The sequence below is a fragment of the Amblyraja radiata genome, chromosome 37 (genome assembly GCF_010909765.2).
Source record: "Amblyraja radiata isolate CabotCenter1 chromosome 37, sAmbRad1.1.pri, whole genome shotgun sequence".
Lineage (NCBI taxonomy): Eukaryota > Metazoa > Chordata > Chondrichthyes > Rajiformes > Rajidae > Amblyraja > Amblyraja radiata.
Genome location: NC_045992.1, coordinates 5661398 through 5678311, shown reverse-complemented (window position 1 = coordinate 5678311; position 16914 = coordinate 5661398). Strand labels below are relative to the sequence as shown.

The following is a 16914-nucleotide window of genomic DNA, read 5'->3' as shown; positions in this document are numbered from 1 at the left end:
ATCTATAAATTAATGAAATCGTATGTGTCCGAAAAGGAGCAGGAAGAAGCCAAAGCTTATTAATTCCCACCCCTTATTGAAGGTGCTGTATGAATGGAAATTGCTCTCGTTATTGACTGATTTTCCAGATCCATTTCCAGCAATGCTGTTCTCCCTCAGCCCTGTAAAGATGCAGGTTCTTGCTGAAAATGTGTGTGAGATTTCCCTCCTTAGTGACATGTTACTCCTTATGAACGAGGACTTCCCAGCTTATGCTGGTGCCCAATATATGTCCAGCACCAAATCACACAGTCATTGTAAATTGAGGTCAGTGAGGATAGACACAAAAAGCTGGAGAAACTCAGCAGGTCAAACTGGAGAATAGGTGACGTTCCGGGTTGAGACCCTTCCTCAGACTCAGGTTGGTGAGATCCTGGGTCATAAATTTGTGAACGAGGGTTCGGTGAAACAATGTCAGATTTTCAGTTTGGGCTTCAGCTGGTTCTTCAGAAAGGGCAGCACGGTGGCACAGTGGTAGAGGTACTGCCAGAGACCCATGGAGACCCAGGTTCGATCATGACTACAGGTGCTGTCCGTACGGAGTTTGTACGCTCTCCCCGTGACCTGTGTGGGTTTTCCCCAGAGTGCTCCGGTTTCCTCCCACACTCCAAAGACTTACTGGTTTGTCTTTATGGGATCATCCTGCACAAAATGACTGCCTAAACAGTATGTTGCATCAATGCAATTATATGGCAATTATGTGAGGAACACCCGAATAGAATCTGTTGATAAGAAGTTTGAACACTTCAACTAAAGAAAATTTGAAAGACACTGATATTTGAACATCAAATGAATCCACAACAGAGATTTCTGCCAACGAACTGTGGACGCGGTCAAGACCATCGTACAAACCAACATCCCTTCTATTGACGCCATTTATACCTCACTGCCACGGCAAGGCCAGCAGCATAATTATGGAAGAGTCGCACCCTGGCCACTTCCCCTTCTCCCCTCTCCCATCTGGCAAAAGGTGTGATTCCAGATTCAGGGGCAGTTTCTTCCCAGCTGTTATCAGGCAACTGAATCATCCTACCACAACCAGAGAGCAGTGCTGAACTACTATCTACCTCATTGGTGACCCGCGGACTACCCTTGTTCGGACTTTGTTGGCTTTACCTTGCACTGAAGGTTATTCCCTTATCATGTATCTGCACACTGTAAATAGCTTGATCGTAATGACGTATTGTCTTTCCGCTGACTGGATAGCATGCAACAAAAAGTTTTTTACTGTACCTCGGTGGTACCTCTCAATAAACGTAACTGAAACTTAAACAATGTCGTGAACGCACAATGTTCAAATGGCTGCTCTGCCCAGGAGCTAGGATAGACTCGACAGGCCGAACAGCCTGTGCTGCAACATTCTGCAAGGATTGAGCACCTTTGACAGTGCAGTTCTTCTCCCTAACCCTTCTATGTACTAGTGTCCCTGGATTGAACCTGGTGACATCGAGGCAAACTAAGGCAGTGATAAAACTTGTGGGGCATCAAAATGAGGTAATCAGATACAACAAACCTGCAAACTGCCCTCATTAACTCTCATCTACACATTCAAATCAGCGAATACTCCTGCAAAACACAGGAAGTGGATGCCTTACTGAACTTGCACAAGTGTGCTGTAACTGTTAGCCTAATTGGGTATGACATGTTATTGAATAAGGCCAATTAATCTTTCCATAATGTAAATGTAATAATGAAAACTAAATGTGCCGGCCAAGCTTTGAGGCATGTTTCTCAAAGGGTCAGATACCTGTGTGCGGGCAGGAGCAAATCTGGCGGAAAACAGAATTGAATACAGCACTTTCTTTTCTCCACTTTAAGCCTGGAACATCGAGCATATTTTGAACTGGGTTTCTGCAACAGAACTCTGACAGTGAAAGGAAGAGTGCTGATGACACCACACAGGGACACGTATCTAGGATGGAGTTGAGAGAGAAAGTGGAAGCCCACGTCATTCACATTTCACTGATTGGACAACAGTGTATCATTAATGTTTTATTATTATTAATATTTAGTGTTTTCTGAGTCATTCGTAGCTGTCATTGTATGTCATGTTATTACTTGTGGGCGGAGCACCAAGGCAAATTCCTTGTATGTGAATACTTAGAAACATAGAAACATAGAAAATAGGTGCAGAAGTAGGCCATTCGGCCCTTCGAGCCTGCACCGCCATTCAATATGATCATGGCTGATCACCCAACATACCCCCTGATCCCTTTAGCCACAAGGGCCACATCTAACTCCCTCTTAAATATAGCCAATGAACTAGCCTCAACTACCTTCTGTGGCAGAGAATTCCAGAGATTCACCACTCTCTGTGTGAAAAATGTTTTCCTCATCTCGGTCCTAAAAGATTTCCCCCTTATCCTGAAACTGTGATCCCTTGTTCTGGACTTCCCCAACATCGGGAACAATCTTCCTGCATCTAGCCTGTCCAACCCCTTGGCCAATAAACTTACTTACTTATTTTGTGAATCTGACCGATTTTGTGAATGGTGTTTTCTGGAGGGAGGGTGAACTTATCTACATGCCGCGCTGCCATGACATGCCGTGTACCTTGGAGTGCAATGGCTTTAAGTGTTAACAGCTGCTGAACAACATTAGTAATAGCCCAGTCCTATCCTGCAACACCCAGTATTTGACATCATCATTTCTTAGAACAATGTACACAGGAATTACAGAATGCCATACCACAGCACAAAAACATCTGAACTTAAATGCAGCCTTAAAAAAATGAAAAATATGAGGAGCAGTTAGTAATTCAGCCCTCTGGGCCTGCTCCACCCAGTAATTAGATCCAGCATGGCCCACTTTCCTGTCTGATCCCAAAACCCTCCATTCCCTTCCAACCTCTGACCATCAACTGACCATTCGTGGTCCTCTGGGGCAGCAGAATTCGGCAATTTATCATCTCCTAAGTGAAGCGAGGTTTCAGCTCCGACCTAAGTGGCCAGCCTTGTGGAACCAAAACACTCCAGCTGTGAGACACAGCTTCTCAGCATTTACCCTGTGAAGTCTGCCCCTGTTGAGATTAATGAACCCTGCACATCATTATACTGCCTAATGACTTTAAGCTTCTTAATGCGTCTACTTTCAGCTTGCTTCTTCTTGCTTTAAAGAGGCAAATTCCTATCTCTAACAATTGGAAAGGTTCCTTAGAGATTCGCATGCAGCTGCAGATTGAGATGTATCGCGATCAATGAAAAAGCCTTGCAAGTGCTCAGGGATGCCGATGTTCCTGGTATTCCCTGCCACCCAGGATGACTGAGGGAGATTACTTAAAGAGGCACAGTGGTGCAGCTAACAGGACTGCTGCGTCACAGCGCCAATAACACAGGTTCAATTTTGATTTCTGCCGCTGTCTGTGTGGACTTTACACATTCTCCTACATGAGAGTGTCCGTTTATCCAGTGCTCTGGTTTCCTCCCACATCTCAAAGACGTGCGTGTTGGTAGTTTAACTGGCCGCTGCAAATTGCCCCCTGATGTGGAGATGAGTGAGTGGTGAGGTCCAGGGGGAGTTGTTGGAAATGTTTGGTAGCATAAAATGGGTTAGGATAAAAAATGGGTGTTGATGGTTTGCGCTGACTTGATGGGCAGATGGGCCTGTCTCTGATGTCTGTGGAGTTCTCTGCCTCGGAGGGCGGTGGAGGCAGGTGCTCTGGATGATTTCAAGAGAGAGCTAGATAGGGCTCTTGAAAATAGAGGAGTCAGGGGATATCCCCCCTAATCCCCTCCCTATTGGATTCTAGGTGGCAAATAAGAGTCCAATACATGCACTTGGTCCAAAGCAAATTAGGAAGGGAATAATCTTACATTCACGGTGGTTGTTGTGACAACACCCGAGCAAGGTGCCAGTAATTTTGTGATGGTGCCTTAGACTGTATGCACAGACTTACCTCCACACGCACAAGGGGGTGTGTATAATGAAGCTTCACGTGGTCCTTGAGGCTGACACGTTGCTGCTGACATTTGGCTCTGACATCAGACGCTATTGATTTTGTGTTCCAGTCACATTTGCGAAGGAACGCATCATGGAACCAGTGTTTAGTCTGTAAACAGACACTTGGTATTTTTGCCACAGGCATGAGTTACCACCCTTGAACTCAGAAGTACAAAAGCACCTTGAAAACACAGCTGTAATATTTTTTTCTCTGGTCACGCTGCCATGAAACGGCGCTATGTACAGGCCAGTGAGCGTACACAGAGTGTGGTCACACACACCCCATGGTCTGCACCTCTGCCCTTCTCTCTCTTACACTAACTTTGCCACAGTGGACGAGATGCAACAATTACTCCCCAATCTCCCCAAAGCTTCCTCATATTAGGGCTGAGCAGACACAATCCCTAACACGAACGTCACAACAATGGGCTAAAGAGCACATTTCCGTGCTGCGTGACTCCGCGATTGTAAACCAGTCATCATGGAATGAGGATGAAAAGCAGAGTTACGCCCCTGTCCCACAGGCGATTCTTTAGGCAACTACATGCAACTAGGCTGTCATCACATGGTCACCAGGATGTCGCCTATATGGGCGTGAGTTGTCTCCTCGGTCGCCCAAATAATCGTAGCATTTTTCTGGTCGTCGCTGGGTTTTGAAATGTTCAAAACTTTTCGGCGACCGTAGGCTTGTCGTGGCTTGACTTCTCCTGACGTAGGTGCTGTCGTTGGTTGCCGCCAGGGTGACGTAGGTTTTACCGGTGCTGGCTTCGGTGAATTCCATTGGCGACTGCCTACGTCAACCTATGTCAACCGGCGACTGAATTGTCTTACATTGTCGTAGCTTGTTGCGGGTGGACGTAGGTGTGGTCGTCGGTGGACGTCCTAATGGGTCGCCGGTTGTCGGTAGCTCACCGTAGCTTAACGTCGACGAGGTGGTAGGTTGTTGTAGACATTGTCGTAGACATTGTCGTAAGTGGGGTTCAGTCGCCGTTTTTTTTGGCGACCTGCTACGGCTAGGACAGTCGCCGAAAAAATTGCCTAAGTGGGACAGGCTCTTTATGGACTAGCAAGTCGTGCAAGTGCTGAAATAAACCCTCTCTAATTTGCTTGTTGTTGCTGTAGTTCTGTATGACCCCATGGCCGTAGTAAAACAGGACAAAATTAAAGAGGGAAAATAAGACCAAGATCTTGGCCAGTATTAAAATAACGAGTAAACATTTCCGATAAAAAGCAGATGTTAATGGGAACAATGGAGTTCTGGATTATTGTAATCTGGAGAGGCATGATAATGTCTTAGCAGAGAATGCGTTAAATTATTCCCTTGTGTGAAGGCTTCTAAATCAATCTGAGAAGTAAGTATCCCCTACTGAAATGAGAAGGAGATTAACAGGAAGGAGGAATTCACATTGATCAATGCAGGAGTTACCACAGAGTGGTGATTGCAGCACTAACAGGATTCAGGGCTACAGGTTCAAACTGGGCTGCACTTCAGAGCAGGGGCCTGTGAAATTTCTTTGAAGCATGTTATCTGAGGTATATTGAGCATGAAAGTCGAGCTGAAAGAGGGAGGAAAGATGAAAAAAAAAATCAATGCAGGTTTTGAAACAAAGTTGGATGGATTGGAAATCAGGGAATGAAGGGTTAAAAATCTGTCTGCTCTGCATCTGACGTGAGATCAAACCAGGGCTATTGACAGCCTGGGATTCCATGCTGAAGACCTCCCTGTTAATGCTCTGGGCTTGTTTAGTTACATGATACGTGGTCTCAGCAAGTGAGGGGGGATCTGAGGCGGGGTTTTTACACTCGGAAGATCAAGATGGAAGTCATCACGAGGCTGAAGGGGATGTCAACATAGTCGTACAGGTGTTGGCCCTCACTCCACAAGCCTATTCTGGTGCTTTGATGATATGACATTGTCAGCTGACACGAAGGGTGAGGGAGTCCAGTAGGTTTAATCCACTTAGTCCTCAGCCATGACCTTTGAAACAGTAACACGCAGACGATTATAAGATCAAAGTGCAGAACTCTTAAACCTGTGAGTAAGCAGCTGAGTCCGAGTGCCGAGGGAGTTGATTCTTTGAGCAGTGTCAGAACAGAAGCCAGGCTCCTCAGCGATCAGTTCCGGGCCCATTGATGTTAATGTGTGATGCCCGGATCAAGGGGCATTACCCTGCCAGTGGTGACAAACTGTGGGGAGATGGTGAACCAGGCAGGGAGATGGATGTGCGTGAAGCCACATAGTGGGAAATTACACTTCCTGCTGGAGGGTTTTCATCACTGAGGCAAAATTCAAAAGTACCTGGGGAAATGGGGACAGGTACATGGATAGGACATGTTTCGAGGGGTATGTGCCAAATGCAGGCAGGTGGGACTAGTGTAGATGGGGCATGTTGGTCGGCGTGGGCAAGTTAGGTCGAAGGGCCTGTTTCCAAGCTGTATGACTCAATGATTCTAAAGGGCCTGTCCCACGTGGGCGTCATTTGCGCATCATTTACGCGACACCATTTACACGTTACGACGCACGGCGCGCGCATCATGATGCGCTCGTGAAGCGCGCATGGTGTGCATTACGTGCGCATGGTGCATGGTGATGTAGGCAGTGACATGTGGTCGCGCACGGCGCCCCAGGATTTTGGGATTCACTAAATCTTCACGCGCCACCTGCGTGACGCGCAAATGACGCCCAAGTGGGACATGCCCTTAAGATACTATGAGCCGTGCGTGTATGAACTGTCTACAAAGGGTGGTACTGCACAGAAACAGGCCCTTTGGCCCAACTCATCCATACCGATATGATGCCCCATCTAAACTAATTCTATCTGCCTTCATTTGGTCCATATCCCTTTAAACCTTTCCTATCCATGTACTTGTCCAAGTATCTTTTAAATGTGTACCTGTCTCATCTACCTCCTCTGTCAGTTCATTCCACATATGCATCACCCTCTGAGTGACGGAACAAGAGAAATGCTTGGACGTTATTACATCAATCCCTTTAAATCAGCACACAGATTTAAAAAGTGTTTTCTTAATGTCTGTGGTTCCAAGGAGCATTATTTAATTTGTGCAACGCCCCAAGTCTCCACTCCTACTTCATTTCCAGGCACGGTAGGCGTACTGGTAAACTGGCTGTTCAAACAAGGTTAAACGCACCAAGTACATACATTGTCAAGGAAGATGGGAGTTTGTGAAGGATGTTGAGATCCAAGGGGACTTCTTCATTCTTGCTGAACATGGCTCCACATTTTGTTCCCAATGAGAAACAGTTTAATATTTGGACCTTGTTTTGTACAAAATGCTTTGACACTCACACTCACTGCCCTTCAGAGTGCTTAGTGATATGATAAGATGCTAGGCAAATAACACAGTGATTTGCTGAACAAACACAATACTTTTCTTTGTGATTTGCAATTCTGATCCAGATAATTTCATTGTTCATTGTGCAGTAAACAAATTCCTCCAGTAAATATTTTCAACCCAACGTATTAGCATTCCTTTTAGATCAGCATTGTGAAATCCACACGCAGAAATGTGGTATGACAAGGCGGATTTACGAGGGAGGTTATGATATGTAACTATGCACACATGCACGTACGCTAGATACACAAAGGCTAGTAAACATAGGCCCCACACACTCACTCAACTGAGTGCATGCATCAAAATACATGCGCTCGTCTGCACTGCCTCACATGCACACATACACACACACACATACACACACACGCATGCGCGCTTGCACGCGCGCGCACACACGCACTCTGGAGAGAGGGCACAGGGATTCAACAGGATGTTGTCTGAATTGGAGGACTTTGGTTGTGGAGAGAGAATAGATAGATTGGAGGTAGACAAAAGTGCTGGAGAAACTCAGCGGGTGCAGCAGCATCTATGGAGCGAAGGAAATAGGCAACGTTTCGGGCCGACATTCTTACTTTTCCCTACTCCCATCCAGCAGAAGATACAGAAGTTTGAAAGCGCACACCACCAGACTCAGGAACGGCTTCTTCCACTCTGTGTTCATGCTTCTGAACAGTCCTTCCACAAACAAGGATACTGTCAGATTCACCGCTAACCTATTGTGGACATTGACTTTGTCTAAGGAACCGATGCGCTACAATACTGAGAACGATATTCCGCACTCTGCATCTTACCCTTTGCTCTATCTATTATCTTGAGTTTGTCATGATTGTATTGAAGTGTAGTATATCTGATCTATTTGGATAGCATGCAAGACAAAGCTTTTCACTTGACCTCATCACATATGACAATAATAAACCTAAACCTGACATTTACCCATTCTGAGGAATCTCTTAAGGCAGCAACTCAACCATGACACTGTGGAGCAGTGATGGGGTTGCTCCTTTACAGCGCCGGAGACTTGGGTTCAATCCTAACTATGGTTATTTTCTCCCAGTGACCACGTGGGTTTTCTCCGAGTGCTGCAGTTTCCAACCACACTCCAAAGACGTGCAGGTTTGTAGGTTAATTGGCCTTGGTAAAAATTGTAATTTGTCCCTGGTGTGTGTAGGATAGTGTTAGTGTGCTACCTCTGTGCTACAAACAAGTGGCTACCTCTGCCCGAGTTCCTGGCATTATCTAAATAGCTATTGCATAAATAGCATTGTATAAATATGAAGGTGTGTCCTACACTTGGCAAACAAGATTCACCTTTAATAGTGATGCCACAGGAATTTTCTGTTATGTAATAACTCCAGTATGGTATGTTTCCCCAAGGGATTGGTGAGATTACAATTAAAGCAAAGTTGATAATAAAACAAGGAGATATTACTTTAGCTTGGTCAAGAAGAGTTGGTTTAAGCATCTTCTCCAAGAGGGTTGGAGAAGCACTGAAGTTTGAGAAAGGAATTCCAGAGGTTTGGGGCCTTGCCAATTGAAGGTGTGGCTGCCTATGGTGGAATTAGGAAAATCGGGTGATCGCTGGTTGGCACGGACGCTGTGGGCCGAAGGGCCTGTTTCTGCACTGTATCTCTAAAGCAAAGTAAATCTTCTTCAGAACAGAGGTAAATATGTGGGGACAATAAACGTACCATGGCCAGTCCTGTGAATTGATAACTAAATAGCACAAACACACGGGGGGTGCAGATATCCCGTCCTCTCTACTGTGTTGTGGTGTAGCCTCTGGTGATCGAATGGTTAAGCCTTGCACACCAAACTCCTCTACAAATACATTCCTTGTGGAGGATTTGCATCCAACCCCTGGCCTGATCTTCTCCACTCGATGCTGACTTATCCACAACCCGCTCACTGGTTGAACAGCGTTGTTCAGAATGGGCACATTTCAAACATTCAGGGGTGTGTGGCTAATTCAGTAATTTATTCCAATAACAGCCGGCAAACATCAATCAAATTTCCAGGATGCCAACGTCACACGTCACCTCCTCCAGACTGAAGTATTACTTGCGTCACTAATGCCAAGCGGCAGCTCTGTGCCTCTACCCTGACACCGTCCTATCTGTGACCCACCAACACAACACAGACAGGCGGGCGCACTCAATGGAACAATGATGAATGAGCAGCTGACAACAAGCTGACAGAAGAGGTGAGAAAATGGAGCAGGTGGAGGTTTCCCTCGGAGCAGGAGGTGAATGCACAGGATGGTCGTGACTCTGTTGAACACTCTGGGAAATATCAGAGGGTTTGCCAGTCTGTCAGACCTGCCCGCGGTCTCCTGTAACCCAACGACACAAGTCGGGTGAACCACTCTTACCTTGTGGGGTCTCCAGAGCTGTTGGGGAACGTTCAGGGGGAAGGAGAGACAAGATCTTTTTTTCAAAAAGTACAGGGAAGCTACCTCTGCCCGAGTTCCTGGCATTATCTAAATAGCTATTGCATAAATAGCATTGTATAAATATGAAGGTGTGTCCTACACTTGGCAAACAAGATTCACCTTTAATAGTGATGCCACAGGAATTTTCTGTTATGTAATAACTCCAGTATGGTATGTTTCCCCAAGGGATTGGTGAGATTACAATTAAAGCAAAGTTGATAATAAGACAAGGAGATATTACTTTAGCTTGGTCAAGAAGAGTTGGTTAAAGCATCTTCTCCAAGAGGGTTGGAGAAGCACTGAAGTTTGAGAAAGGAATTCCAGAGGTTTGGGGCCTTGCCAATTGAAGGTGTGGCTGCCTATGGTGGAATTAGGAAAATCGGGGATGTTTGTGACACTGGAACTAGAGGGTTCTTGGTTCTTGGTTCTTGGTTTCTTGGTCCTCCAAAATATTCCAAATGGAATTTAAACTGGAGGTGGTGAAGGGAGGGCTTAAGCCAGAAAGGGTTATTGGGAAGAAAGAGCTACTTTAAATTTAGTTGCATCTGGTTGTGTAACTATAGTAGGGTGGAGATTATTCCATGCTTTAATTGTGCGGGGGAAGAACGAATTGCTGTACACATCTGTCTGTGTAGCTGGGATCACAAATTGGATCGAATGCCCTCGTCTGCTCCTAATTGGTTTGATTTTGGTGTAGGTCTTGTAGTCTATGTCGAGCTGACCATTTAACATTTTGTAAAAACAGGTCAAACGGTGAGCTTCACGTCTGTCTTGGAGTGGGTTCCACCCCAGAGAATTCAGAAGTTTGGTGACAGAGGTCACAGAGACCAAAAATACAGGATCTGCTCGTAATGAAAGGTAAAGTGCACACAGTGCATTTAAAATCATTCTGGACCATGCCCTTTGTATGATGTAGCACAACAATGACTTTGTCCCATTCGGTTTCAGAAACTTCATCCTCATTCCAACAGTCAACCTCTACAATATTCTCCATTTCACATCCATGCAGACTCCATACATTCCACTACAGATGATGATCTTCTCCTGTCCTGCCCTTTGTCAAACTGCGCCAACTTGGCCAACATGAGCTGAGCCATAGTTTATAATCTCATTGGAAAACTGGTGCTAGGTCATAAGTAATACAAGCAGAATTAGGCCATTCGGCCCATCAAGACTACCCCGCCACTCATTCATGGCTGATCTATTTCTCCCTCTTAACCCCATTCTCCTGCCTTCTCCCCATAACCCGTGACACTCATACTAATCAAGAATCAATCTATCTCTACCTTAAAATTCTCCATTGACGTGCTCCACAGCCTTCTGTGGCAAAATTCCACAGATTCACCACTGTCTACTGAAGAAATTCCTTCTCATCTCCTTCCTAAAGGAACGTCCTTTAATTCTGAAGCTCTGACCTCTGGTCCAAGACTCTCGCACTAGTGGAAACATCCTCTCCACATCCACTCTATCTAAGCCTTTCACTATTCGGTACATGCTAGCTTGAGGAGACCGACTTACTGTACCAGGAGAGGTGTGATGCTATCGTACGTGGGATGAAGTACCACCTTGACCATGTTTCGCACTCGGAGAAAACCCACGGGGTCACAGGGAGAACGTACAAGCTCCGTATAGACAGCACCCGTAGTCGGGATCGAACCCAGGTCTCTGGTGCTATAAGCGCAGTAAGGCAGCAACTCTTACCGCTGGGCCACCATGGCCGCCTGTTCCTGTGCTGTACTGTTCTATGTTCTATCGGGAGCTATGTGAACAGTGCCACTGTAGGAAGAGATAGACACCAGGAGCTGTTATATCTGTGGCACTGTTGAAACAGGTACAGTGTGACTGCAGAGGCATTACATGAGGAGTTGGGTGCCAGTCTTACTGTACCAAGGATGGTGTGTATCAGTGCACTGTCTCAGGGGCTTTGTGTCAGCCTTATTGTACCAGGAGTAGTGTGATATCAATAGGAGTTTAGATAATTTTGAGATACAGCACGAAAACAAGCCCTTCGGCCCACCGAGTCCGTGCAGACCAGCGAGCATCCCATACACTAGCACTATCCTGCGCATTAGGGGCAATTTACATTCTTACCAAAGCCAATCAACCAACAAACCTGTACGTCTTTGGAGTGTGGGAGGAAACCGGAGCACCTGGAGAAAACCCACGAGGTCACAGGGAGAACGTATTAACTTCGTACAGACAGCTCCCATTGCTGCAGTGTAAGGCAGCAAGTCTACGGCTGTGTCACGGTGTGTACAAGGAACCGCGTGCTATTGACTGTACAGAGAGCAGTGAGCTTGTACTGTATTGTGCACCCATGGTGTGATTAGACATGTTGTGTTGGCTTCTCCTTGTGCCTGGCCTCTGTACAGATCTTCTGCAGTTATGCAAAGCAACGTGGAAAACATCTTGGCAGTAATGATGCTATTGTTGCGTTGCTGGCAATCTGACGGCTTCCGTGTACGCTTGCCAAGTGCTGTTCTAACTCTCTGGCCCCTGTGTCAGCACTGTTACTCCTTGAACTACAGAAAGACGTAAATATTCAAAACAACATGTGGAATTATTCTAGTAAAACAAGACTGACCTGATCGAGAACAGGTCTATCTGGTCTAATGAAAGGATTTAAAAATAGGTTTTATATGCCTCAGGTCCACATATAACAAAGTGGCTTTATTTACTGTCTTGTCCTTTGTGTGGGTTGTTACCCTCTCTCACAGCATAAAGTGGATTGATTGAGAGAGAATGAAGGTGTCCAAAATTCTTCACCAACAATAACAAGGGATCGCATTCATATACAGTAATGCCTCTGAAATAACAAAATGTTCCAGGACATATAGATGCACGTTATCAAACCTAATGAAACTTGACACCCGACCACAGCAAGTGACGCCAACACATGTCCAAGAGGTCGGTAATAAGTGCATTTTAAGAGAGAGGCAGTGAATCTTCGGGTGGAAATTCCAGAGCTCAAGGGTTTTGTCAGGTGAAACACATACAAATACATACAAGTCCAAAAAACATACGTTTAATCCTACGAACAGCTGTACTAGCTTCCCCTCTCTCATTAACTTTGAATAACTGTTCTTAAAAAAACAGACATAAAAACTGTTTTTATTCACGAGTAGTTGGTCTACTCAACAGCCAAAAATCTGTAGCCTCCATTTGATCTGGTGTGTTGTTGGTTCACATGCTTGATCAATGGTGTTTTATCATTAATGTTTTATTATTATTAATGTTTAGTGTTTTCTGAGTCATTCATAACTGTCACTGTATGTCATGTTGTTACTTGTGGGCGGAGCACCAAGGCAAATTCCTTGTATGTGAATACTTGGCCAATAAACTTACTTACTTAGCTATTATGTGCTTTTATGCCATTCGTGAAGGTATATTTACTACAATCAAATGATTTTTACATATTTTCCTATTTCCACATTAAATAGATTGATAGATTTCTGTTCCCTATCCGGGCACAGCCTGTACTATGTTTTAACTGGGGTCTGAATACCTTTTGATAGCGACCCACAATTGCTGCTTTGAAACGACTCTTCTCTGCTTTATTTATAACAATGTCACACATTGACTTAGCCAAGCATTTTAAGTGCACTTTGGGTTCTCTATATTTTGGTTCTAGAGGCGGTAAAGCCAATGCTTCACGCTGCTCGGATCCTTGAAGCCACACCTCCCTCCCCCAGCACCTCCTCCGCAATCATCTTCAGCTTGTGCCACAATGCCAGCCAGCCTCACCACATTCCTTTTCTCCACCATTTTAAGCAAAGCTCTTACCCACAACAACACCACAATCCTCCACCCAGCACTTCCTGTCGCACAGCTACCATCCAACATCTCTTCATCTTAACCTGGCTTCCTTCTCAGCCCCGCCGTGCTCTCTGAGAGCATTTTGTTGTTTTTTTCCCTTCGCAGAGAACACTGTACAGAGACAATGAGCCTTGGTGGATGTTCAGAACCCCCACTGTGTCATACATCTATTGAGCGACAATGAGAGTAACCACCCAGCCAGTGAATATCCCAAACACAATGGGCAAAGCATGGATCGTGCTGTCCTTACCTTGTAACAAGCTGGTGCCACTTCAGCTCAAGCAGTTCTATAACTCAGAGAGCATAGATTTGAATGCAACATACCCACTGATTCATGTGCTGTCCACTGTGGCACTAAAGCCAAGCCTGAAACCAGGGCACGCTTGATAATTTGGGGATTAATGGACCCTGTGTGCTTGTAGTATCGAGGGGCTGTCCCACTTGGCCGTCATGTGTGCCTCATTTACGCATCATATGTAAAATAAGTCGACGCGTCGTGACGCGTGGGGTGTGCGTGGGTGACGCACGCATTGCGCACGGTGAGGCGTGGAATCGCATGCGGTGGCGCGCGGTATCGCGCGGTGCTCCAGGATTTCGTAGTGGAACGAAATCCTCGCGCGCCATCTGCGTGACATATCGCATACGCACGTTGACGCATTGGCGTCGCACGCTGTATCGCATGGTGACGCATGTTTACGTCACCGTGCGTCTACGTCCGTAAACATGCGACGCGACGCTGCGTCCCGCCCCAAAGCAGTCGGCCCGCCTTTTACGCGTCATGTAACCTCTGACCTCGTCCACACAGACCTCTTCTTGGGTTTCTTGCTAGCTTTTCTTGATGTACTGGCTGATCTGTAGGTATGAGGGCTGCTGCTAACTGAAGTCTCTGTTGTTGCTGTAGCAATAAAATCTGTAGTTCTTCCATGATGGGCACGATGCAGAATAGGGAAGCATGGTATTCTAATGCCGTCACGCGCACCAGAGGGATACATGCTGGGCATCAGGCCTCGGGTACCACAGCCACTGTGCCTGGAGGAGGACAATCCGCAGAGCTGGGGTGTGGGAGCCAGAAAGTGGGAGAAGGTGGGGATGGTCCCTGGAGCAGGAGAAACAGGACCAGGAGACACCCCTGGAGCTTACTCCACCATTCAAAAAGCTGATCTTCTACCTCAACATCTTCCTGCCCTATTCCCTATCATTCCTCTCATATTGAGGAAGGAATGGGTGAGGACTGAGATAGAGGATGGGGGGGGGGGGGTGAGGGCTATGGGTTCAGGATGGGGAACTGAGGAAGGTGGTATGGGCAAGATATGTATGTATGTATGTGGTGTGTATGCTCTCTGTGTACATATCCATATGGTGTGTGTGTGTCCCAAAGCTCGTGTGGAACATGGGCCGTTTGAGTATATGTACAGATGTGTGCGTGTGTGTGTGTATGTGTGTATTATTAACATATGCACGTGTGGATTTAGAGTGTGCGTGTGTGTGCTTCAAGTGTATCTATTGAGTTTAGAGACTGATTTTAATTCATCATGGACCTATTTGTATTGGACCGGCCCCTCACCATGTGAAAGAAGGATCTGAAGAAGGGTCTTGAGCCGAAACGTCACCTATTCCTTTGCTCCACAGATGCTGCCTCACCCGCTGAGTTTCTCCAGCATTTTTGTCTGATAGCTGGTACGTAAAATTCACAAGAAACCATGCAAAGGCATCTTCCATTTCCCTACTGCACTGGAAACATCCTCGACCCAGAGAGACTGCCTGAGAAGAAGAAATTTGGAGAGTTGCAAAAACTAATAGGAGTTGATGGTGCACATTATTGTCTATCTCTGCACACACATCTCCACTGTGACTGTGTAGTATTGTCAAAATCTCTTAAAAACAACAAGTTCCTCTCCACTGACTCATCCTCTCAACCATAATCTCCCATTTGCTGCCACGTTGAGTTCACTCTGCCATTCTTTCCTTAGTGGTTGTATCATGATGAATATGTTAACTGAGTCACACTGCATCAGAAAGCAGCTGACAGCCCAGCTCCACTGAGGAGTCAGCCGCCGCTGCACAACATTAGCTGCTCCCCTTCTCCCCGTCTCAGTCACAAGCGCCCTTAGTAATTCACCACTCACTGAGCACTATCACATTCCCCCTTTACACACTTTCATTCTCTCACTCTCACTCACACACACACACACACACCAACTCACTTACACACAAGCAGACTCGCTTGTGCGTAAACACAAAGATATCACACCCACTCACAAACACACACATACACATACACCCACCCACACCCACACACACACACACAGAATCACTCACTAATGCACAGTCTTATATAGAACACAGAAGAGTACAGCACAAGAACAGGCCCTTCAGCCCACAGTATCTGCTGAACATTTCCCGACATATCCATGTGCCTATCAAGGTCTCTTAAACACCACTATTATATCGCCCTCCACCACCACCCCTGGCAGAGGGTTCCAGGTGCCCAACCCTTTGTGTAAAAAACTTGCTCCACACATCTCTCATCTTAAACCTGTGCCCTCTTGAATTGACATATCTGACGCACACATATGCATGTACGCACATACACATCTTGTGTTTATGTGAGTAAGTGTATGCATGTGCAAATGTGTATATGTTTCCAATCGTGAGAGCAACAGCCTATCCTGTCTGCACTGTGGTCACTTTCCTGCTCCACACTCCAATCTCTGGACAGCATCTTCATTGCAGTGATGGCAAGGCAATGTCTACAAACATTCATGATGGAGGTTCACCAACCTGAGTCGATGGAACTTAATTCAGGTCATGTACAGTTAGTTCTGTAAAATTCTGATGTTAATTACGAGTTGTTCCCTAGCTCTGGTCCATCAATCCTCTTTTGGCTGGCCCACCCCAACCAAAACCCTTCTTTCTCTTGCGAAGGAGGGAACTGCAGATGCTGGTTTACACCAAAGATAGACACATAATGCTGGAGTAACTCAGCAGGACAGACAGCATCTCTGGAGAGAAGGAATGGGTAACGTTTCAGGTTTCAACATGTTGAAAATCCAGCGGTGACCAGAACAAGGTACGACTCTTTGGGAGACTACTCACGACCATACAGGCTTCACCCCGCGGCGTGTCGCCAGGTTGCCGCCTGTATGGTCACCCAAAGAGTCGTAGCGTCTTTCTGGTCACCGCTGGTTTTCAACATGTTAAAAAATTCTGGCGACCTGCGACGACCGGCAGTCGCCGAAAAAGTTGCATAAGTGGGACAGGCCCATAAGGCTCATTGCAGGAGGAGTCGCCAAAGCTCTTTGGTCACCGAGGCACAGATGGAGATGTTGAGGCGGGCA

At 46.1% G+C, this 16914-nt stretch overlaps 1 protein-coding gene across 1 annotated transcript in view; it reads right to left on the bottom strand.

The window, feature by feature from the left end:
- rasgef1a (RasGEF domain family member 1A) overlaps positions 1–16914 on the bottom strand; it is a 64878-nt gene that overhangs the window by 31793 nt on the left and 16171 nt on the right. The gene's annotated exons all lie outside the window — the stretch shown is intronic.